The sequence below is a fragment of the Macrobrachium rosenbergii genome, chromosome 41 (assembly GCF_040412425.1).
Source record: "Macrobrachium rosenbergii isolate ZJJX-2024 chromosome 41, ASM4041242v1, whole genome shotgun sequence".
Classification (NCBI taxonomy): domain Eukaryota; kingdom Metazoa; phylum Arthropoda; class Malacostraca; order Decapoda; family Palaemonidae; genus Macrobrachium; species Macrobrachium rosenbergii.
Window position 1 is genome coordinate 48779689 of NC_089781.1, and position 23634 is coordinate 48803322.

Sequence of the window (23634 nt, forward strand, 5' to 3'; positions counted from 1 at the left end):
GGGATCAGCTGCGACTTTTCCACAGACCAGAAGTCCCAGGGACTTCACGAGTTGCAGAGTCAACTGAAGGTCCTCCAGATACCTTAACGCCGACGGCGCCGAATCAACCAGTCGTCCAAGTAGAGTGAGATCCTGACGTGCGACAGGTGCAACTGCATAGCAACGTTTTTCATGAGAAGTGTAAACACCCTCGGAGCAAAATGTGACGCCAACAGCATCTGGTGTTCCCAGGCGGTCACCCATCCAAGTACTGACCAGACCCAACGTTGCTTAACTTCGCTGATCGGACGAGAAGCGGTGCTTTCAACGTGGTATGGCCGTTGTGCAGAGTCCAAAGCAGAGAGCCCTGAACTGGTACGTCTAGTCCCCCAAGACAACCTGAGATACTTCATCGAACGTGGATGAATTGGGGCGTGAAGATAAGTATCTTGGAGATCCAAAGATACCATCCAATCCCCGGGAAGAAGGGCTCCTAGTATTGACTGCGAGGTCTCCATCTTGAACTTTTCCTTCCGGACCAAGTTATTCGACCTGTTGACGTCCAAGATGGGTCTCCAGCCTACTGAAAGTTTTGGGACTAGAAACAATCTGTAGTAAAATCCCGGGGAACAGCGAGTCCAAGACCTGTTCCACTGCTGTCCACTCGAACATCTGTTCGAGCAGGTCAAACAGAATTTTCTGTTTGACAGGATGGCAATTGGGAAACAAAAAACAAAGGAGGAGGAGACAGGAAGGGAACCAAGTAACCTCTCTCTAACAGTAGGAGGGACCAAACGTCTGCCCCTCACTCTTTCCAGGCTTGTGCAAAATGAAGCCTGGTTGCTAATGGAGTCTGGAGATGAAAGGAGTCACTTGCTACCTCTCTTGGAAGTGACATTCCTTCGGGAAAAAACTCTCTCTCGTGGTGCGGGTCTCGTGTTGCTTCCCATGGAAGCCCCTTTGTTTGTAGGCAATTTATTTAGCTTTCGTTTACTTTTTGTATCATTGAGATCGGTGCATTCGTTATGAAGGAGATGCAGTTTGAATGTCGATAACTTTAGTTTTGAGAAATACAATATTTTTTGCTTCTCTGTGTATTTAATTGCTTGCTGTTACACAGTTTGATGTTTTTATGACATACTGAAAAGCCAAACAATATAACAATAGACTTGCAAAGTAATATAACTTTGCTAAATGAAGCGAGTGTCAAAACACGGCTCAGGTTGGGCAGTGCGACGTCTTACTTAGTCAAGCTCTGAGCTGCTACTGACTGACTGCCACTGACTGCCCTGCAGTATTCCTGTCTTTCGCTGATGCGTACTAGGTCCACAGGGTTGCCATATAACGCATTAGATATTATTTCATAGCTAAAAGGAAATTACCACCGATATACTGACAATATCATTACATTATACGAAAAATGTAATTTTGTCTATGATAGGGTTACTGTTTTTGTTTATAACTCCTAACTATGGCGAATTTTTAAAATAAAACTTTCTGAGAAGATAGTCAGGATATGTATGATGCCATATAAAAAAAAAAAAAAAAATCCCAGAAAATTTTGATTTTTCGATTTTTCGTCAAACGCTCCCCTTAAGACAAAGACAACTGCGAAGGTGGAGAGAGAGGAGCCGAAGGTTGAAAAGTCTCAGGAAACAGATCCTTAAGAAAAAGCCAAAGTCTGATAATCAGAGGAAGAAGAAGACGAAAGATGTTTCTCTTCATCCAAAGGCTGTGACGAAAGAGGATGTTCTTCCCCAGCTGGCGGGTCTTGAGTGAGGGTGAAAGTAGTTCCGATTCGCCGATACGTAAGCGGGAACTCCCGCGATCGAAGAAGTCGTCAACTAGAGTACGTATAGTAAACATAAAAAATGCGGAACGCTTCACGATTTTGCATGTCATCCTTGCGCAGGGGCCATGCTAATCTTCTCTGTATCGTTCCAATTTTAGTATATGTACTGCCGAAGCAAGTACTGGCTAAATTAAGAAGGACATCAGATGTTGAAGCGGGTAGTTGTGCGACATGATGTACAACTGGAGCAGCGTCAACACAAGACTTGAAGCTATACGGCGAAGCGAGCGCGGAGCGTCATGGCGTGACGCGCGAGAGGCTCCGTGGCAAGTACTAGAAGAGAGTCACAGAGTGGCGCGCGCGAAGCGTCATGGCTAGGCGCCTGCCGAGCGTCAAGGTGAGGCGCGCGTGAAGCGTGAGAAGCGCACGAAGAGCAAGACACGCGCTCCTGGCGCGAGTCAAGAGAAAAGTCCAACACCTCAAATCGGGGCAGACGATTAGGAAGCCACTAAACACTCTCTCTAGACGACAGACGAGAAGCTCCAAAACATCTAGCAGACGAGGAAGACGAAGCAGGAGACGAAGGTGAAAGTCTGTACCTCTTAACAGGCAGTTTCGAATCTTGAAAGGTTCATGAGAACATCCAGTTGTTGTTGCAAACCCAACAAAATCTTACGCGTAGGAGAAGCAACTCTCTCGGGAGAAGGGCTGAACCTGAGAGAAGGAAAGGGGCGAGAGACGTATACTTCCTTCTCACAGGGGAAGAAGCTCTAGCCCTTGCCTTAGCGCGACAGGGGGGTCGAGTAGCGTCATCATCCGAAAAACACTTTATTCTCTTCTGCGGAGGAATATCCACGCAACTTTCGGGAAGAGCACAAACGTCTAGAGGAAGAGGACGTGGCGTCCTCTCCTCTAAGCTTCTCTAAGAGGGCGAGAGTCCAACCGAGAGCTCCAACCCCGAGGCGGGGAGGACGTGTCGGAGGACGAGAAGCAATCCTTCAGGATGCGTGCCTGTGCACGATCCCTGGCAGCCTGGGTAGCGTCATCAGGACCTGCCGAAGGGACGCCAGATCGGTGGGAAGCCCCGTAACCCTCATGAGGCTTTCGACATGCCCCTCCCTGGTCCTGGGAGTTCGACAGAGGTCCAGGCCTAGAGGCATTATAGGGCCGATCTGACGCCCCTCCACAACACTAGGGGCACTAGCACTAACACTTTGAGTTTGAATTGCATTCACTTTAGTTTCAAGAGCACGCATTGACTCCAACACGAGAGCCAGGGTATTACCTTCTGCAGCAACAAACTACAGGGTTAGTACTAAAAATAACTACAGGGTTACTAGTAGGAGAAAACCCTGACTGTCCATCTAAGGATGCACTCAAGGAGGAAGATCTCCTCAACCTATCACGCTCCAATTTAAGCATATAGGCTTCATATTTCTTCCACTCACCCTCAGATAATCCCTCACATTCATTATACCGATTATCATAGAGCATTGAACACCCTTACATATCATACATAAAGTGTGAGGAACTGTCGAAGTCTTCGATAGCCTCACCTTACATTCACCCAAGCTACAGACTCGATAGCTAGAGGTAAGACATCTTAATTATAAGAAAAGTCAAAAGCAAAATCAAAAACGGTCCACAAAGAGCGTATGCCAGGCCACAGATCCAGTCGTATACCAAAAAACAACCAAAATACTTAAGTGACAACAAAATTCGAAATCCAAATGGCGGAGGAACTGACAACAGGTGTTGACAGTCCGGCGACAGAGAAAATCTGAATAGAAAATGGGAATGGTTCCTGATACCCGCCTCCAAGCGGCAGGAATGGGTACTAACCACCTGCCCGGCCACTGCGTGTGCCGCGAATTTTGAAATTCTGTCGGACTTCGGAGAATACAGCTATATATATATCTGACAGGTAAGTCTCATGAACAAAAAGTATTTTACTCAAAACTACTAGGCATGAAAGAACACATTTTACAGTACTGTTTTTTCACGCTGATAAAAGATAAATATGTAATTTTATATAATACAATAATATGAGAATACATACAATATCATTACAGGATTATGATGAAACCAACTGAAAATAGCAAACGGAACCTGTTCATTTTTTTATAAGGTGTATTTAAGTCATATCGCTACATTTGTATTTTATATAATACAATAATATGAGAATACATACAATATCATTACATAGGGTGAACTAAAGCATAACTTTTTAAAATATCCAGGGAAAAGATGCATATTTGTTATGTTTGTATTTAAAAATACAATACTAATATGTTAACATTACATGCAATAAGTTATATGTCATGTATGATGTGACCTCCTTGAAAATACCTTCATAGTTAGGTCTTCAAAAGTCGATCAAAACGCGAGTACCTATGATAAACTCTTTAAAACTCAAATTGGCTGCATTATCATCCCCCTCCTCTTCCAATTTCTATTTATACGTAGCCATCGCTGTTCGAATATGCAGACGATGGACCGAATCTTGGGAAGTACGCCTTAGAGTGCACATCTCATTCTTATTTGTGTTACAGTGTGTAGTGCCTAGGTGTGTTGCGGGCTAAACCAAAGGGAAGCCTTGCGTGATTCTTGATTATGTAACCAAAATTCATTGCGTTTTGCCCATCCATTTGGCTTAAAAGGTGGCACTTAACTTAAAAGAGCTGTTTTGAGTCTTCTGGTAAATTGTGTAGTACTGACTACCTGTGAGAAATATCATGCTTGCACCTGGAAAATGAGAAGCATGACTCTTGACTATATTCTGAGAGGTAGCAAGACCACTGACAAAAAATGGCGCCAAGTGGGATAACAAAGCGTCCTTTTCTTGTTCGTCCCAGAGTTGCCGAAGTGCGGTAATCTCGGGTAAAGTCGGTAAAAAAGAAGTCTACGGAGTTACAATCCAGCACTCAACCAGCGAGGTCAGTAATTTTTACCGACCTGCTTAAATTTCTCGTATTGGGCAGAAATCCTATGATAAGATGAGTTTCATAATCATTTCTATTATGAACTTTCAACGTATTGTTAAAGATCACCATCACCTCCATACAAAGAAGATATGTAGGCCTTACTTCACAAGGTGATATTGATTTCATATTTCTATTGTTATTTCTGATAATTTACAGATGTCTATTCTTTCAATCATGAAATTAACTTTAATCCAAATGTTAAAATATAATGAAGACATATATGTGTATGGATACAAATTAGTTTTACAATTTCATTGTTTTTTCATAATCAGTACTCCATTTTTTAATCAAGCACAATATTTTGATATATTATTTAATAGTTTACAAATAACTTTATTTTAACTCATCAATTAGTTTTACTTTACTCAGGAGTTAACAGTATAATGAAGAAATATACTTTTATATAATAAAGGTGTTATTAGTGTATGTAAGCCTGTTTCTTTTGTTACCCACCAAGCAGTATCAAAGGGGTAATAGTATAAACCTACGTGGCAAAACACTTGGTTTAACTATTTTTTTTTTTTTGTTTGCAGTTGGTGTGTTACAAACACCACTGCTGGTGGCAACCTACCCAAAAGTGTATTAAAGTAAATTTAAAAAGGAGTAAGTTATAGAAGAGACTACCACAGCACAGAGCAGTCATATAATAAAATAAAACTGTATATTTTTATCTGCTGTAGCCCCCACCTACATGTGGTACCTTAGCGGTGGGATTTGCATAACCTAGGCTATATCACTTGATACTGAGTGGCATTTGAAACAATGGCTTTTAAGCAGCAACTTAGAATAGATGTGGGAGAATATTCCCAGAATACACAGGCAGTTGAGTGAATTTACCCCTGCTCAAATGTCAACTTTAGCAGATAACAGTCATAAAAGGTTAGTGCAGAGAATGACACTTGTAATGATCTCGCCTTTCTGAGACCAACAGGTTTGAAAACAAAAAACAAGCAATATGGGGTGTAATGACTGACGAAAGGTGACAAAAAAAGGAGGAAAGAGCAGAACAAAACCTAAAAGTGACCTTAATATTAAATTATTATTTACAAAATTTACAAGTGAGTAAGGTCCAGGAGAGAAAAATAAACTTAAAAGACCAAATCAATAAACAAACACATGAGGCAGCAACATAAAATTCATGTAATTAAACAATTCAAAAGAATTATAATAATACACAGGCAGCATAATATCATAAACATGCAGCATAAAGGAATAAATTAATCAAGGGCTGTAAAACCAACACCGCAGGACAACTAAACAGCCGACACGACAACCGTCTAGTCCTCAGGAACAGTTCTCCAACACTGGACGCCCACGACAGAGTCGAGACGACAACCATCACGTCCAAAAATGCTCCGCTGCTCTGCTGCCATGACCTGCTGCTGCCCTGGACCTGACTGACGAAGTCTGACTGTCATGTATGTCTTAACGTAAGTGCAAGACATGTTATATAACGCCGTCCGTAGACGCGTTCAGTTCAAAGCTGCAGCTAGATGTTGCGTAATGCTGTAGAGTATAAGTGTAATCAGTTATTGTTGTGTTAGTATTGAATCCGACACACAGGCTTCGATCCTATGAGTTCTACCTCATGTATGTAGAATATAATTCCTTATTGTGTATCGAGCTCCGATGCTCATTTGTCTGTTATGATTCCATTGTATATGCTTTTTGTATTTTATATACATCTCTTACCCCCTTCTTCTCAAATGTAGCAGAGGATAAACACGAGCTGAAAGATATAGCTTTATTAACGACCTTCATCCTCGGACATCTGCGACGAGAATGGGACCAAACCTCAAATACTAAATACGTACATCATATTTACCTTGCAGGTAAGAACGAAGAATTGTAGTATGTGTTATAAATACCAACACATCAGTGGCGACGAGGATGGGATCAAACCTCAAATACTAAATACATCACATTTACCTTGCAGGTAAGAACGAAGAATTGTAGTATGTGTTATAAATACCAACACATCAATGGCGACGAGGATGGGATCAAACCTCAAATACTAAATACATCATATTTACCTTGCAGGTAAGAACGAAGAATTGTAGTGTGTTATAAATACCAACACATCAGTGGCGACGAAGTCGGTTATGAACGCAGCAGACAAATGGAGCCTAGCCTACGCATACAACGCTACGCCTAACCTTCAAGCCTACAAGACAACGCCTAGCTTTAACGGACGGAGTCTACCCTAAGTCGAAGACAGTCTCAATTGGATGCCTTCAACACACTCAGGCCAGCATTCTTGCAGCGCTGCGCCAAGTCAGGAGTGCCAAAAGGACAAATAGGTTGGTGCAGAGTTAAAAAGAGCTCAAGTAGGTCTATGCTAATATAGCCTACACCAGGGTACCAAGTAGGAGTTGTAAGAGTAAACAACGAAATAAGGTGGTTTAGCCTAGATAGAAATTTAGTAGGAATTCATAAACTAGGTTTGACAGAGTCTAGTATAGCCTAACCTAGGTTCAAAACTTCCATTGTTAGCCTAAGTACAAATGCTTCCAAGTTCCTAGCCTAACCAAAACTTTAAGTACCTAACAGCAAACATGCCGATAGATATCAAAAGTCTAGACTGCTTTAGTATCGGAGAGCATCCTAAATCAGTGGGTACAAGATGGAAACAGTGGATAGGCAGTTTTGAAATTTACCTAGAAGCACTAGGGAAAGTTGATAAAAAGCAGCAGAAGGCTTTAATGCTTCATACTGCAGGTAAGGAAGTTCAGGAAGTATACAAAACTTTGAATCTAATGAATGGTTCATTGGAGGACACAATTGAAGAGCTTACAAACTATTTTGCTCCTCAAGTCAATAAATACTTTGAGCGTCATCAGTTCGTACTAGCATCACAAGAATCAGGTGAGAAAATAGACACTTTTGTGACAAGGTTAAAAAAATTAGCTGCTACTTGTGAATTTGTTGATATAGAAGAGAGGTTAATAGAGAGAGTTATAGAAGGAAGTAACTCACAAGAGCTACAAAAGCAATTGCTACAAGTAAAGAAACTAACCTTGCAAAAAGTTCTGGAAATGGCAAGAGCATTAGAAATGGTTAGTTATCAATCAAATGTCATTGCAGGTAAGACTCAAACTGACAGCAGTAGCCAGGTAAATCAGTAGCCTATAAAAAGAGTTACCAATATGCAAAGAAAGGGCAAACACATCAATTAGTTAAGCCTAGCCCAGGTATATCCAAGTATAACAAGGGTAAACCAACTGCAAACTCACAGAAAAATCAGAGTCACATAGACACACAAAACCCTCAAAAGAAGCCATGCTATAGGTGTGGTAGGCAAGATCATTAAAGTAATGATTGGGATAAGTGTCCGGCATCAGGTCAGACATGCGATAACTGCAAGAGACGTGGTCATTTAACAAGTCAGTGTAAATTTGCCAAGCAAAAGACCACTAAACATATTAATAGAACTGTGAATTCAAATGACAGCTCTAGTTCAAATGAAGACAGTGTACATAAGACAACAGAAGTAGAAGAATTTCCATTTCACATAAATTCTGTGAACAAAGATGCACAAAAACGTCTTATGACTCTAATAGAAATAAATGGGAAACTCACACCCATGCAGATAGATACAGCTGCAGACGTGACAATAATTTCTGAAAGAGTTGCACAAACAATACCTAACCTAGTGACAAGACCTTCGGACAAGGTGCTCAAAAGTTACAATGGTACAAACATAGAAGTAGTAGGTTCATCACAAGTGAAAGTACAGTATAATAATCAAGAGATAGGCATGTTACCATTGACAGTAGTCAAAGGTAAAGGACAAACCTTATTGGGTCTAGATTGGTTAAGATGTATCAAATTAGATTGGCCTAGTATTCTAAGGGTTACAGGTACAAAACAAGAACCAACAGAAGAAATTTCAATAACTAATCTTCTATCAGATTATAAAGAAGTCTTTGAAGACAGAGTAGGTACAGTAAAGAATGCACAAGCAGTCTTAGTTTTGAAGGAGAATGCCACTCCAAGATTTTTTGCTCCAAGACCAGTTCCATATGCATTGAAAACAGCTGTGGAAACTGAAATTAGAAGGTTAGAAAACGAAGGTTCATGGGAAAAGGTAGATTATTCAGATTGGGCTACACCATTAGTTCCAATTGTTAAGGACAATGGTCAAGTTAGGTTATGTGGAGATTACAAGGTAACACTAAATCCACAACTGCAAGTAGCTCAACATCCATTGCCAAATCCCAAAGATATGTTCGAAACTTTGTCAGGATGCTCTGTATTTTCTAAGGTAGATCTAAGAAAGGCATTTCAACAGCTTTCTATGGATGAAAATTCCCAAAAGTTATGTACTATAAACACACATTTAGGGCTGTATCATCCAAAAAGACTTCCATATGGAGTCGCTAGCAGTCCAGCTATGTGGCAACAAACAATGGACAAAATATTTGCAGGTATGTTGGGAGTATTCATTTTCATTGATGACATGCTAGTAGGTGGTCAGAACAAGAAAGAGCACAGAGAAAGGTTGTGTGCAGTTCTAAAAGAACATAATATCAGAGTCAACAAGGGTAAATGTATTGTAGAAGTTGAGTCAGTAGAGTATTTGGGCTTTATTGTAAATGGTAAAGGTATTCACAAGACCAAAGATAAGGTAAAGGCAGTACAGTCAGCAAAGGTACCAGAAAATGTAAAGGAATTGCAATCATTTTTAGGTTTAGTAACGTTTTATGGAAATTTCATTCAGAACTTAGCAACAATTGCACACCCATTATATAATATGCTGAACAAGGATGTTAAATGGAATTGGACAAAGGAATGTCAAAAATCCTTTAAAAGAATCAAAGCAGAAGTGACTTCACCCACATTCCTAGTACATTATCAAATGGATTTGCCAGTAAAGTTGGTTTGTGACGCCTCAAACATAGGTTTAGGTGCAGTACTAGCACATGTAATGCCAGATGGTACAGAAAAACTAATTGCTTTTGCCTCTAGAGTATTAAACAAAGCAGAAAGAAACTACTCACAAATTGAAAAGGAAGCATTAGCATTAGTGTATGGAGTAAAAAAGTTCCATATGTATCTCTATGGCAGGAAAAAGTTCACGTTAGTTACAGACCACAAACCATTGTTGATGATTTTGGGTCCAAAAGCAAGCTTACCTGCGTTAGTAGCTGCAAGACTACAACGTTGGGCAATAATATTAGCTGCATATGACTATAACATAGAGTACAGACCAACATCAAAGATGGGTCATGCAGGCGCTTTGTCGAGATTGCATGTGGACAAAGCACCAGAAGAACATGATGAAAGTATTCTTTTAATTTCTGTATATAATTTACCTGTTACGGCTAAGGAAATAGCACAAGGTACAAAAAAAGACCCAGTACTCATGAAAGTAGTACAGAGTCTAACAACTGGCAGAGATATTTGTGTAGATGATGTCAATTGTAAACCATACAAAGAGATTTGGAATGAATTGAGTGTCACACAAGATTGTATCCTGAGAGGATCAAGAGTAGTGATTCCAAATGCACTAAGAAGTAGGGTTTTATCAGAAATACACGCAGACCACCAAGGTATAGTGAGATCCAAGTCAATTGCTAGAACTTATGTTTGGTGGCCAGGTGTGGATAGGGACATTGAAAATTTGGTTAAAAAGTGTATGAATTGTGCATTACAACAAAATAATCCTAAACAAACAAGAATGCATCCATGGGAATTACCCAGATACCCGTGGCAACGTGTGCATATAGATTTTGCAGGTCCATTTTTAGGATACTCATATTTGATATTAGTAGATGCATATAGTAAGTGACCAGAAGTCATACCAATGCAAACAACATCATCGGTAGTAACTATAAAATCACTCATGCAAATCTTTGCAACGCATGGTTTGCCAGAAAGAATAGTGTCAGACAATGGTCCACAGTTTACTTCACAGGAGTTTAAAGAATTTCTGAATGTGAATGGTATACAACATACATTATCAGCAACTTACCATCCATCCACGAATGGTGAGGCAGAAAGATTTGTCCAAACCTTCAAACATAATATGAAGTGTAGACAAGCAAACTCTGGTAATGTAACCTTTCATATTGCAAAGTTTCTCTTATCCTATAGAACAACCGTACACAGTACTACGGGTGTAACACCATCATATTTGTTGAGGGGGAGGAGGATCAGGAGTAAGTTAGACCTTATGTATCCTAGCTTGCAGAGTCAGTTAGAACAGAAAGGTTATGATCAAGTAAAAAAACTTCCAGAGGTAAGACATTTCACTCCTTCAAGTTATGTCATGGTAAGATCATACAATACACCATATAGAGGGATGAATAAATTTGTTTGTATTTAGCATTTCCCAACGTTTTGTGAGAGAGAGAGAGAGAGAGAGAGAGAGAGAGAGAGAGAGAGAGAGAGAGAGAGAGAGAGTGTAATTGTCGTTGTGAGTGGTTCGGTTGTTGGAGTTCGTTTTACGGCGCTGTCTGTCTGTCTGTCGGGAGTTTTTCGGTTTTGGGGAAGTCTTGGGCAGTTGAGGTCCAACCTTGAAAGTGAACGGGGAGTTCGTCTGGCTTTTTTTGTTTTGGATACCGGTACCGATATTGATGGTGCATGTGTCTCTTTTTTTCGTTCGTTGTTGGTGGAGGGTTTGTTTGAAATTTTGTTTTTGTGGTTTCTGTGTGCTGTGATTGGCGACCGTGGACCTTTACCCATCTCCAGCAACCGAAGATCAGGGTGAGTGTTGTTTTGTTTGTGGGTTAGAATTCCGCCACATAATATTTGGCGCCCAACGTGGGGCAGCTGGTATTGCAGCTGCAAGTGAGATTGGTGGCTGGTAGTGTGACTGAAGAGAAGGATGGAAGAGGAACTGGTAAGGTTGAGAGAGGAGAATACGTGGTTGAGGGGTGAGAATGAGAGATTGAGGAGTCAGTTGGAGGAGGTGGAGGGAATGCTAAGAAGTGCAAAAGAAGAAATGAAAGGGGAGATGAAAGAGTCAGAAGAGAGAATGGAAGAGAGGATGGATAAAAAAGTTGGAGGGAATGATGAAAAGTGTGGAAGAAATGATGAAAGGTAGGTTCAAGGGTGGTTTTGGAGAAGGGGCTGTTGGAGGCAGGTCCTCTGGAACGTGTAAAGGGGCAAGAGAGAAAGAAAAGGAGGAAGAAGTGAATGGAAGCGTGAGTGATGAAAGTGATGTGGAAATAGGAAGTAAGAAACGAGAGAGAATGAAAGGCAGGGTAAGGAAAAGGGGAATGAAAAGCAAGGGAAGGAACGGAGGGAAAGTAAGGATAAGTCAGGGGAGGTAAAAGGGAAGAAGGGAAAGGGAAAGGAAATTGGTAAGAAGGGTAAGGAAGTGGGAAAGGCAGGAAAGAAGGGAGAGGGTGAAGGCAGTAGTGATAGTGAGGTGGATGGAGGTGAGTGGATAAAAGTGGATAAAAAGAGGGGGAAGAAGAGTGTAATGAGTAAGATGAATGTAAGTGCGAAGTGGACTCTTTGTATTCGGAAGAGGGTATGAAAGGACAGAGTGAAAGTAGCGAAAGTGAGAGTGAAAGTGAGAAAGAAGTGAGAAAGGCTATGTATGTGAGGGAGGTACCCCGGTGTGAAAGGTATAATGAGTATGGAAGTAGGGATGTGCATGATTTCTTTAGGAGTATGAAAGGTTTTGTCAGGATAAGTATGGGGAGAGTAAGAGAGTGTGGGCATGATAATTAGGAGAATATTTGACTGGGTTTTTGCTTGATATGTATAGGGTTATTATGAGTGTGGGAGATGTTGAGTATGACAAGGTGAAAGCTAGACTAGTTGAGCAAGCGAGGCGTATGAAAGCGAGTGTTAAGTATAAGAGGAAGAATGAATTTGATGAGGCAAGAATGAAAGCTGGGGAAACCTTGTCACTGTATGCTTGTAGGCTGGAGACGTTGGCAAGGAAGAAGTTTGGGGATGATGGGATAGATGAATGTAAGGAGTTAGTACGGAAGTTGTTAGGGACAGTGCCAGATGGAGTTAGAGAATTTGTGAACTTGAAGCGGAAGGAGAAGAAAAGATGGACGAATGAAAGGTTGACTTGGGGAGAAATTTTGGAAATTGTAGAAGATTATGAGCTTGACAGGGTTATAAAAGAGAGCAGAAGTGTAAGTGTAAGGGCTGGGGTAGATGAGAGAGTGCCAGAGTTTGGAAGCTTTAGGGATGCAGTGTTGAGGGGCCCAATGAGAATGGCCGATAGTGTAATAGATAGGAGTGTAAGAGCAAGTAATGTGGAGGTGCCAGTGAGGATGAATGATGGGTTTGTAAGGGAACAATGGTTGGACGTTTTAGGGATAGTAGTGTACAAAGGGGAAGGTCGGTGAGTGGAAGTCGAGCGAAGTGTTTTAGATGTGGAAAGGAAGGACATACAAAGAATGAGTGTAGGTGGGCTTTAAGAGCGTGTTTCGGTGTGGGCAATCAGGACATTTGGTAAGGGAGTGTACGAAAGATAGGGGTTAAATGCTACAGGTGTGGACAGGTGGGTCATATTGCTAATGGTTGTAGGGTACCAGTGAATGTAATATGTGGCAACTGTGGTAAGAATGGGCATTATGTGAGAATGTGTTCAGAACCGAGAGCGAAGTGTGACGAATGTGGAATGGAAGGGCATGTATCAAGTGTATGTAGACGAAAGAGGGTGACTGTGACAGCGAATTCGGGAAACTGAGTGTGAAGGGGTTCAAATGGGTGGATCCTCCAGGATGCAAGCGGTGCGTGTGATGCATGTACGTGAGGGGTTGTTGCATGAGGATCAGCAATTTGTTTTGATAGAGTATTGTAGGAGATGTAAGAAAGGGAAGAACGTAAGTAAACTGAGTGGTCGTAAGTTGTGTGATAGGGGTGTGAGTGCCAAAGTGAAAATGAGTGATAAAGCGTGTAATACGGATGAATGGGATGGTATGGATAGAATGTATAGCATATGCGGGTTTGATATAACTGAGTTGACTGAACGTGTAGGGGTTAGTGAACGGTTGGAGGTGAGCGAAAGTGTAAGAGTAAGAGAGCGTAGCAGTAATATACGAGTGATTGAAAGCATGAATGAATCGTTGCAAGAATTGGAAAGGTCAATGAGCGAATGGGATGGGTTAGTTGAAGAATTGGGGGAGGTATTTGGGAACGAGTTAGAGGGTATAGATGAGATTGTGGATGAAATTGAGAGTGGTAATAGTGAAGAAGATAGCGTGAATCTGAGAGAGAATGGAGGAGAAGATGTGAGTTTGAATGTTGCTAGAAGAGAGAATGATTCTGAGAGAACGATTGCGTGCCCGCGAACGCGATCTAGAGGACCTGCTAGTGAGCATCCGTGGGTGTTGCGTAAGGCGATTTGAAAGAGGTGTGAAAGGTGTTGGTTGGGAAATGCTAAAAAGGGGGGAGAAATATAGAGGGATGAATAAATTTGTTTGTATTTAGCATTTCCCAACGTTTTGTGAGAGAGAGAGAGAGAGAGAGAGAGAGAGAGAGAGAGAGAGAGAGAGAGAGAGAGAGAGAGAGAGTGTAATTGTCGTTGTGAGTGGTTCGGTTGTTGGAGTTCGTTTTACGGCGCTGTCTGTCTGTCTGTCGGTCTGTCGGGAGTTTTTCGGTTTTGGGGAAGTCTTGGGCAGTTGAGGTCCAACCTTGAAAGTGAACGGGGAGTTCGTCTGGCTTTTTTTTGTTTTGGATACCGGTACCGATATTGATGGTGCATGTGTCTCTTTTTTTTTCGTTCGTTGTTGGTGGAGGGTTTGTTTGAAATTTTGTTTTTGTGGTTTCTGTGTGCTGTGATTGGCGACCGTGGACCTTTACCCATCTCCAGCAACCGAAGATCAGGGTGAGTGTTGTTTTGTTTGTGGGTTAGAATTCTGCCACATCCAGAAAAATGAGTGCAAGGAGAAATTATCAGGAAGATAGGAAATTTACATTATGATGTTAATGTCAGTGGAAAGATTGTAAAACGTCATGTTGATCAGTTGCAGTCATTCAGTACAAATAATACAGAAGTACAAGTTTCAAATAGCTCAAACTTGAATAACACAGATGAGCAAACTGCTCACCAAGACGTTGAACCTCCAACTGTAAATATAGAGGAAAATCTCGCAACAGCTCAGAACACATCTCCAGTACTCCCTAACCGAATGAATAGAGGAAAACCTCCTGAAAGATTAGATTTGTAAGTGTTGAGAAACAGTTCTGTTTCTTAGTCACATGTAAAGGGGGAGGAGACTGTCATGTATGTCTTAACGTAAGTGCAAGACATGTTATATAACGCCGTCCGTAGACGCGTTCAGTTCAAAGCTGCAGCTAGATGTTGCGTAATGCTGTAGAGTATAAGTGTAATCAGTTATTGTTGTGTTAGTATTGAATCCGACACACAGGCTTCGATCCTATGAGTTCTACCTCATGTATGTAGAATATAATTCCTTATTGTGTATCGAGCTCCGATGCTCATATGTCTGTTATGATTCCATTGTATATGCTTTTTGTATTTTATAGACATCTCTTACCCCCTTCTTCTCAAATGTAGCAGAGGATAAACACGAGCTGAAAGATATAGCTTTATTATCGCCCTTCATCCTTGGACATCTGCGACGAGAATGGGACCAAACCTCAAATACTAAATACATCATATTTACCTTGCAGGTAAGAACGAAGAATTGTAGTATGTGTTATAAATACCAACACATCATTGACACCATCCAACAGACGTCAACTCGCCAGCAAGAAAAACAAACACAAACAAAGGAGGCAACAAGGGAACAATCAGCCAACGATTGTTCTCTTAATTCTTATGGAACAGCAGATGGAGAGACTTGATCTTGCTAATAGGAACTTGAATTTAGAAAGGGAAAGGAATGAATGCTTATCACAGCAAGTGACAATGTTGGAAGAAGAGATAGTGACTCTTCATGAAATGATTACAGCTTTGAAAAATGGTAAGTCACAGACAGGGAACATTGAATTTGGGAAAACTGAAGAAAATTTGGTATCTTGTATGGCTAAAGGGAGAGTGTCACATGACATTCTGACATTTAACAATGAAGCCCTAACATCAACCTCAAATAACCTTTGTAATAATACCCCTTCTATGCCTAACAACCAAACCAGATTATACATAGAAGCAAGACACATTGAACAATTAACTTTTAAGGATATTGATGATATCCAATGTTGTGCCATTATCCTAAGTTTTTGCAAGCAAGTTAGACAAGCTGGAAGCTCAGATAATTGGACCAATATTGCTCTTACATGAATGGAGAAGAAATTGGGGCCCATTGTATAAGGTAAAATGAAAGAGAAGAAATTGGGGCCAACTGTATAAGGTAAAATGAAAGAGAAGAAATTGGGGCCAATTGTATAAGGTAAAATGAAAGAGAAGAAATTGGGGCCAATTGTATAAGGTAAAATGAAAGAGAAGAAATTGGGGCCAATTGTATAAGGTAAAATGATAGAAACAGGTGACAGTACCTTTGATGACATTGAAGCAACCTTGTTGAAAGAATTTTATAGGACACAAAGTGCCAGTACTGCTTATAGTAAATTACACCAGTTTAGATACACAATGGACCAAAATCCAAGACAATAAGTTAACAAGTTTAGAGCTATGCTTATGGGTGTCCGTAGAGCTTTCCCTATGGCAGAAACTCCAAAAGAGGAGACTCTATGGAAACAGAATATCTTGGACAGCCTGCCAAATGAGATTAAGAGAAGGCTTAAGGCTTTTACAACAGAAGGCATGGGACAAATGTTCCTGAATGAACTAGAGATAGTGAGGTCATTCTCCTATTCTACTTAAGAGGAAACGTTGCCCAAGTTCAAAACACTAGTACAGCTAGCCCTACTTACACTGCTCAGATTCAAAGGCCAAATGTGGTCTTACCAAACTACACGACCGAAGCCCAGAGCACAAACTTAGCTACACCCACACATGCTTACAAACAGAGTATACAGCGCCTCAAGGACAGAGTTGCGGCTGGTGCCAAGATGGTAGTTCACATTCCAGAAAGGATTGTCCGAGAAAACTTTCACCCTACAGCTGTTTTGACTGCTTACTGCTAAATGTCCACAAAGGTCATCCTGATTGTCCTGGCTTTACTAAACACCAACAGTATGGGAAGAATTTTAAGAATTGACAAAAGTGGAGCCATGCTCACCAGAGGAACGTGTATGAGACTCAGAGGAAATAAAAAAAAAAAAATCAAATCACTAAGGGTCCAAAAACCACAGCATTTGCCAACAAAGTCTGTGTAACACCTGTCATATTCCTTGCAATCAATGAAAGACAATTGTCAGCTTTTGTTGATACTGGATCTTCCGTCTCTTTGATCGCCAAAAATGTGCTTACCACACATTAAGCATTGCTAGTGAAGTAAGACAAAGTGACCAACGCTTGGTAGGAATTTCTAATCATAGAATAAAGGTGTTAGGTCAAGTAACTGTGACAGTTAGGATATCGAAGAATGTTCATATTCAGCAGAACCTCATAGTTGTGCCTGACGAGTATTTCTTGTCAGACATTTTAATGGGAGCAGACCTGATTGGCAGGGAAGCTTTTACTTGGATGGGTGAACATCAAGAATTATGTTGGGGAGGCCAACATTACAAAGTTGCTAGTATTAAATGCCAGTCTGTGAGTAGAGTTAGAAGAATGGCTAGAAGACATCTACCTAACCTGAAAGAAGAATCTTGTGGTGAAAATTGGTTGCAAGCCAGTAAATATGTTCGTGTTGCTCCAAGTACAATAGAATCAGTAAGAATCACACATAGGAGTATGGAACCAGGAGATATTATTTGCATTGAAAAGGATACTCTTCATTGTAGAGTTAGTGTTAAAATTCTTGTTACCAGGTAGATAGTGCAAGGAGCGTTTACATTCCAGTTAGTAATGTTACTAAATTTCCACCGAAACTTTAACCTGGGAAAAGATTAGCAAATTTTGGAAACTGGACAAGGATCAAGTTGTGTATTTGTCTATGAAAGGAAACAGATTAGGTAGTGCTGATGACGTTAGAGATAGAATAGCTAAGATGTCACATGATTTTGCAGAAGTCCCCTTGTGCTTAGCCCACCAACACTAAAGTGCTGAAGGAAAGGTAATTTGGGAAGTCCCTACCAAAGATTGTATTGTGTGTTGCTACTGTGAAACAAATAGTCCTGGTGTCATAGCAAATGTGGGTAATATAGGAAATGCCCTTCTGCCTCATTATGATACTCCTGAAGAAGGAAGCACTAGAGACGAGAAACTACGTTCATTACTTGACAATTTACATTGGGATCACCTACATGAAGAGCAAAAGCAGAAATTGTGAGATGTTATTTTGAGGAATGGTGAGCTTTTCATTTTAAGTGAACAAGAGCTGGGAGAACTGAAGGTTACTGAAGCACATATTGAAGTAATTAATTCAAACCCAATCCGTAGACCATTATATCGTCAGCCCAAACATGCTAAGAATGTTATTGCCTATGATAGATGACATGATAAATAGGGATATTACTGAAGAATCCACTGCAGTCTATTTATCACCTATTGTGCTGGTTAACAAACCAGATGGTTCTAAGCATATGTGTATAGATTACAGAGGTGTAAACCAAAAGGTTAAGATAAGACATTCATCCTTTGCCAAGATTAGATGAGATGGTAGAGGAGAGTGCAGGTAAGAGTTTGTACTGCACCCTTGACATGAAGGATGCTTACTTCCAAGTGAAGTTGAAGAGCAGTCCGGGGATATTATGACATTCTCAGATGGGTTAACTTTATATAGGTTTAAGAGGTTACCTTTTGGTTTATCAGTGAGTCCAGCAATTTTTACCAAGAAGATGCAAGAAGTCCTTGGTCCATTACTAAAGAAAGGTTGGTGTAAAAACTATTTAGATGATAATGTTTTGTGGGACATTATCTCAATCAGATGATAGAGCAACTGAATGAAACATTTGAGAGGTTGCAAAAGGGGGGTATGGAACTTGATGTGGGCAAGTGTTCTTTCACAATGAAGGAAATAAAATTCCTAGGCCATATAGTGTCTGAAAAGGAAGTAAGACTCAACAAGAAAAATGTTGAAGCTGTTATGAATATGCTGCTGCCTAAGAATGTGAAACAGGTAAGAAGGTTCATAGGTATGTGTAACTTCTACCGTAAGTATATTGAGAATTTTGCGTTGCTTGCCAGTCCTTTGACTAATTTGATGAGAAAGAATGAGAAGTTTGGCTGGACAAGTGAGTATGCTGACGCGTTCGAGAAACTGAAGAGAAAATTGGTATCTTTTCCAGCACTAGTCAAGGCTAACCAGTCTCTTGAGTTGGAACTTGCACACAGATGCTAGTGGCACACATATTGGTGATGCACTGATGCAGTTAGAAGGAGAAAAGGATTTGAGACCTATAGGTTATTTTTCCAAGAAACTTAATGTCGCAGAAAGCAAATACAGTACTCTGTTACTGACAGGGAAGCCCTGGCAGTGGTCAGTGCTTGTCAATTTTTCAGTCACTATTTGTGGCGTAAACAATTCACTGTGGTGACTGATCACCAACCTCTTACCACAATTTTTAAGAAATGCACCAATTGTCCACGCATGTGAAGATACATCCTAGAAATGCGAGATTACCTATATAAAGTACAGTATAAGAAAACTGCAAAACACACTGTACCAGACACATTGAGTAGACCTGTGGGAGCAATAACAGATCTGAAGGAAAAAGATTTACAGGCTAATGTTAACTATAAATGTCCAATATTTGGGGCTGACAACAGACAAGATAAAAAGAAGCCCAAAGGCGAGATAGTAGTTGATTTTCTAGAAGGCAAGGATATCCCTCCGAAGATCCCAAGAAATAGACCGTTTTATTATTTTGAGTTGAAAGATAAGTTGTTGTACTTAAGAAGGGAAGAACTGGATAGAATCAGGTTTTGTCTCGTAGTGCCTAAGGAACTAATTGCCCTTGCTTGTTCTATTGCTCATGATGATTCTCATTTAGGTGAATGTAAAAGTGAAGCCAAAGCTAGACAGTATTTCTATTGGCCTTCAATGTTGCAAGATGTAACCCATTTTGTTAAGTCTTGTAAGGCCTGTCAACAGTACAAGAATCATGATGTTATTGTACATCATTGGAGAGATCTACCTTCTGTTGAAGACAATGGTCAGAGAGTAGCTATAGATTTAATTGATCTGCATGGTAGTAGTGCTGGTTATCGATTCTGCCTGACAGTAATAGATCATTTTTCTAGGTACTTAAGGATTTATCCATTGAGAAATAAGACAACTAAGGCAGTTGCTACTGCACTTAAGCAGGATATATGTCAATTTGGTACTCCTAAGTTGATGATTATGGATAATGGAGGGTGATTATGGATAATGGAGGAGAGTTTAGCAGCTTGGAATTTAAAGACTTCTGTAGAAAAGCTGGAATAAAACAAGGATTTATAATTCCTTACCACCCAGGTGGGAATTCCGTGTTGGAAAGGGCCCATTGCACATTAAAGACAATGCTGGCCATCCTTAGCCAAGAACATCCAACCAGGTGGCCTGCACATATTCATGAGACAGAAAAGGCCCTGAATGAAGCTGGCATACTTCATTGGGCTTATCTTTTTTCGTTTTCTTTGGACGCCATCCTGTTAGAGAGGTTGGTCAGTTGAGACTACCCGATTCTGAGGTAGATGACAGTAAGAAAGTTAATGTAAAAGAGTTACTCAAGAAAACAGCTGAGCGTATGACAAAGAGTTATCTAGAAGATGCAAATATTGGAAGGAAGAATGTAACTCTAAGTGTAGGAAATTATGTCTGGGTGTATGCTGAAGAACCTTTGCCAAATACAGCCATAAAGTTGAACCAGAAATGGCAAGGTCCTTCCAAAATTCCCAGTATAGTAAATAGTGGTAGAACCTGCCAGCTTGAGGATATTTTGATGGAACTCTTATTACTAGAGCTGCTAGAAAACTTAAACTGTATGTTGAGAGAGACAAGTTCCTCGACAGTATAGATGAGAGGTTTGTAAATGAGCACAAACAAGAGGAAGTAGATAACTCAGAGGAAGTTGTACTTGAGAAAAGAGTTAGGAAACCTCTGGCCAAGTTGGCAGACTATGTTGTTTTCTGTAATGTTAGTGTTGCTGAGGGTGCTCCTGTAAACCCAATGTTAAGACAGCATGTCTTTCTGTAGTATGTAAGAATGAAGGTGCAGAGGAGGTTATGTTAAAAGTAACCTGGTTGTGAAGTGTTGTACAGTATTTAATTTTTTTTTTTCAAAGTTTGGTTATGACCACTTTTTTTTTTTTTTTGTTTCCTGGTCACAGTGTTTGAGGCAATAGAGGTGTGCCTACAACTTATAAGTTGTATGAGGAGTGATCAGACAGTGAAACTGTTCCTACATGCTGTATTTGATTATGTTTAAGTCAATGGTTTGAAGGTTGTGTTTCATGACAGGAGTCACAATGAAATGAGAGAACCCAGTAGCTTTACACAGGTATTTATTTAAATAAGGTAGTGTGCTGTGTAGAAATTCTTTTTTTTTTTATACATTGTAGCTTAGTTATTTTGAAATAGAATTGGCCAAAAAATTGTTAGGGAAACTGAATGGGTACATTTTTGTGAGGGAGGTGTTTACATGAAGGTCCCCACTCATGACACTATTCATGTAGTTGGGTGGACTATACTATTCTGAGCTAAAAGTTCATGGAAATTGAACAATAAAAGCTGAGTGGAGACTGTGGTATCGCAGAGCTATCACAGGGGTGTCTTGATTCTACTGTATATACAGCTTGGGGAAGTTAACTCAAGGTCCCTTGCGAATACGAATGTCTACCAGTCACTGTCTGAAACTCTAGGGTTTGCCCAAGTGGAGTGCCCATTTGTACCAAATTGTGTAGTACAAAGCTGTTCACGTGCACAAAGCATACAAGTTGAGGTGTAACATTGTAACATAGGTCCAATCATGTGTAAAGGAAATGTGTAACATTCCTAAATCAATGTGGAGGATCAATTTTTTTTGGGGGTATGGGTTGTGAACCCTTATTGGTGTACCATGTTCTTTTGCCTGATGTTAGTTAGGTTGAGTTGAAGTGTCGGGAGGTAGTGTCTCAGTTGTTTTGTATGTAGCAGATGCGTTGCACTGTTTTGCAATGAATTTTGGTCTACCCCACCCATAAAAGTGTTTTGTGCCTGGGTGTGTTGTGGGCTAAACCGAAGGGAAGCCTTGCGTGATTCTTGATTATGTAACCAAAATTCACTGCGAGTTTTGCCATCCATTTAGCTTAAAACATGGCACCAAACTTGAAGAGCTGTTTTGAGTCTTTTGATAAATTGTGTAGTACTGACTACCTAGTGCTGTGAAAATCATGCTTGCACCTGGAAAATGATAAGCAAGACTCTTGACTTAAACTGAGAGGTAGCAAGACCACCAACAAAAATGGCAAGACAAGTGGGATAACAAAGGACTCTGGCTACCTGACTACTTATAGCATCGTATAATTTATGCCATAATATACGGAGAGAAAAGGAGAGTTTGTTTTAGTGAGCTTAAAGATATTTAAAAGGGAAGCTGTCATAATGGCATTTTATGACCATTAATCACTTTTACGCTTCTTGACGTTGTTGTAAAAGGCAGACCCTATTGTAGGTCACCCTTGCCTAGTTAACTTTATTGACAGGAAAAGTGAGTTTTATTTTCCCTCCCAGGCAACAAGTTCTGGAGTGGAGTGCAGGTCCCGAGGGTGATGTTCCCGGGCAAGGCTAAGGGAGAAATTGAGTCTTGTCCCTTGTTTGTGAGAAGTGCGGGATTCCTAATATTTTTCTGGAGATAACCACACCGTGTGCAGCAGGACTGCTGAAGAATGAAAACATCTCACAGAGGATATTATACCCGGGATTCTTGTCAAGAGGTGTCAGAGTAAGAAAATGTTTGCTGAGGTAAGGGTGGAGTATTGAGAATTGGAGGTTTTGAGGATGTCTGGAAATGTAGGCTAAGGTAAACTAAGTCATGTGTCTGAGAAATTGTGTTAAGTTGTCTGGTGGTAGCCTAACTTTGGAGAAACTTGATGTTTTGATACTGCCTCAAGAATGTTTTTGATCAGTGCTGTAATGTTCTTTATTTTGTCTGGGGCCACCACAGGTTAAGGCGAATGTTAACTTAAGTAGGCGGTGCTGTGATCAGTACTAGGTGTATATTTGGATACTGCCTCAAGAGTTTTTTGAGTGGTGCTGTAATGTACTTTATTTTGTCTGGGGCCATTGTAGGTTAAGGCCAATGTTAATTTCAGTAGGCAGTACTGTGATCAGTGCTAGGTATATATTTTATTAAGTGAATGCCATTTGTTTTGTGTTCCTCTGGTGATAATAAAGGTGTTCTTAGTGTATGTAAGCTTGTTTCTTTTGTTACCCACAGAGCAGCATCAAGGGGTAATAGTATAAACCTATGTGGCAAAACACTTGGTATAACTATTTTTTTTTGTTTGCTGTTGGTGTGTTACAAACACCACAGCTGGTGGCAGCCTACCCACAAGTGCATTCAAGTAAATATAATAAGGAGTAAGTTGTAGAAAAGACTACCACAGCATAGAGTAGTCATAATGAAATAAAACTGTATATTTTTACATGAGGCAGTCCCCCTACAAGTGGGTCCCCAGTAATCGTGGGGTTAGAGACCACAACCACCCATGTTTAGCAACAATCCACGATAAGTTGGAACACCCCCCTAAAAATTTTTATAACTGCCTGCTTAAATAGTTCAAACATCAAAGACCGTTCAAAAATGCTTATAACTGCCTATTTTAATAGTTCAAACTCAAAATAAACTCAAAATATACCTTAAACTAATATCCTAAAAACCTTTAATATAATTCCAAAGTCATCTTACAACATTACCCTTAAAAATATATGGCCCACAGCTGTGTGTGAAGTTACTCTTGAGAGAGAGAGAG

General features: G+C 40.3%; 1 protein-coding gene and 2 non-coding genes across 8 annotated transcripts in view; all 3 read right to left on the reverse strand.

Annotated features, from left to right (window-relative positions):
- Rad9 (cell cycle checkpoint control protein Rad9) overlaps positions 1-23634 on the reverse strand; it is an 822739-nt gene that overhangs the window by 258918 nt on the left and 540187 nt on the right. The gene's annotated exons all lie outside the window — the stretch shown is intronic.
- LOC136827259 (5S ribosomal RNA) lies at positions 207-325 on the reverse strand. Its single transcript, XR_010849789.1, has one exon. It is a non-coding gene; the product is annotated as a 5S ribosomal RNA (ribosomal RNA).
- LOC136827268 (U6 spliceosomal RNA) lies at positions 1847-1953 on the reverse strand. The gene has a single exon (XR_010849794.1). It is a non-coding gene; the product is annotated as a U6 spliceosomal RNA (small nuclear RNA).